Raw genomic sequence first — 1,786 nt, 5'->3', positions numbered from 1 at the left:
TGCTGTATTTAGCCAACTCGACTATTTAGTTGATTGTATTTTCAGTAAGGGACTATTTTGAGTCATGCAGGTTTGTTCAGCTAGGGACTATTTAACACCGAGGACAAAAGATGCACATGCAAATGTTACAAAATTTCCTTTTAGACAATGATTCTATTTTATTCACATTTTAAGCTACTTTTGTGAACCCAAGACTTTATAAACTCATTTCAAACGCCAAAACAATTGAGTTTAGATTTGTTTTCACAAGAGATTTGAGAATTTGCAAAAATCGAGCATCAACTGTTCAGCTTTAAGGCCAAATTATCGCTTTACACATTGCTCTGGAACAAAATTGGGCCTCCCTTTACAGAACGCTGAGTTTGTTCTGAACATTTTGATATGAAACAAATGGGTATCCGGTTATATGCAAATATCATTAAAAAGTGAATTTATAAAGAAATGTAAAAATGCCCTTAGACTGCAGAGGGTTAAAGGTATAGTAAGTGATGTCAAACCAAAACACTTTGTCACATTCAGTGACTATCTGCTCATGGTCAAAGTGTTGATACACAGCTCTGGCTGTGTAAATGGAGACCAAACGGAAACGTCTGCACCATGGACTGTTGTTTAATAATTCATCAGGAATTCATCAGGAATGTCTATTGTGATGAATGTGTAACCCAGGATACAGACTCCTCCCTGCGATGTGTTCACAGATTTTAGAGATCAATGGAGCTCTATGGCACCTGCTATCTGAGGTTTTGGCTAAACCGTCCATTCTTCTTGGAAAGATTCATTCATTGATGGCATTTTGTATTTAAATGGCAGTGCCCAGGACGTGAACTAGTACCTATCCAGTTACCAGGCCACCATTCTTTGGTGCTTATGGGGACTTGAACCGGCGACCAAAGAAACATCCACAATATCCCCAGCAGTATCCTACAAGGGTAGAAAAGAGCACCTGCTACTTGTTGTAGCACCAGATGGTCACATTGTCTTTAAAAGGAAAGTTCCTTATGTGCAGTTTACGTATTTGGTTGAGATCTGCGTTCAATTTTTTGGAAATGTGCAAACAACAAATGTCATACCAAGCCCGCCATTAAGCTCATGGAGGCGATCACACAGTCTAATAAGAACAAGGTGGTTCTTCACTGCATGGGGATGACCCTGTGAGCTCCAGGAACGCTGTGGTCTAGCATTGCCAGACCCTCCTCCACAGCGCTGCAGTGGAGGGTCTGGCCAGTCCACAGTTACAATTGTCTTTTGTCCTGCACTAAGACCCGGACACAGGTGCGGCCCTCAGCCTCGGGAAGGAACTTGTTTTGGTGGAACATGTGAACGTAGGGAGGAGAAGTGAATGTCGAGGGAGTAGGACCGGGTGTTCAATTCAATACTCTTTAGCCGCCGACTGAATTGCCTCCAAAGTATTGAGTTTTGAAAAATGCCTCGTCATTCAACACCCTATTTCAATACCTAAGGAGTGAATCCCAGCGTCAGTGAGACAATAAGCACGCAGTATTCTTGTACCAAGATCTAACAATGTCTGTGATTGGCTGTCTCACGCTATACGTCGTAAAGACACGCAGGAAACACCCTACGTTACACACAGAGACGTAGGACGCAGTAGGAGCTGAAATGTGTGGTAATTTCTTTTGTTTCATTAACTTGTTTTCGAAAAAAAGGATAGTTTAGGAAGCGGTATCAAAGTCATGGTATCGGTATCGAACCTTTTTTAATGATACCCAGTCCTACGAGTGAGTGATGAGGATTTTTCTCTACAAAAAAAAAAAAAGATTAATATATT

General features: G+C 41.2%; 1 protein-coding gene across 16 annotated transcripts in view; it reads right to left on the bottom strand.

Moving 5' to 3' along the window:
• Window positions 1-401: 401 nt before the first annotated feature.
• The window catches only part of il15ra (interleukin 15 receptor subunit alpha), a 12,912-nt gene continuing 11,527 nt past the window's right edge, over window positions 402-1,786 (bottom strand). For all 16 annotated transcript variants that reach the window (XM_032504694.1, XM_032504695.1, XM_032504696.1 and 13 more), the window contains one exon: window positions 402-1,786. This exon is cut by the window's right edge and continues 237 nt beyond it. The gene's annotated coding sequence lies outside the window, so the exon portion shown is untranslated.

This window comes from Etheostoma spectabile, chromosome 23 (genome assembly GCF_008692095.1).
Source record: "Etheostoma spectabile isolate EspeVRDwgs_2016 chromosome 23, UIUC_Espe_1.0, whole genome shotgun sequence".
Lineage (NCBI taxonomy): Eukaryota > Metazoa > Chordata > Actinopteri > Perciformes > Percidae > Etheostoma > Etheostoma spectabile.
This window is presented reverse-complemented; position numbering and strand designations above follow the sequence as displayed.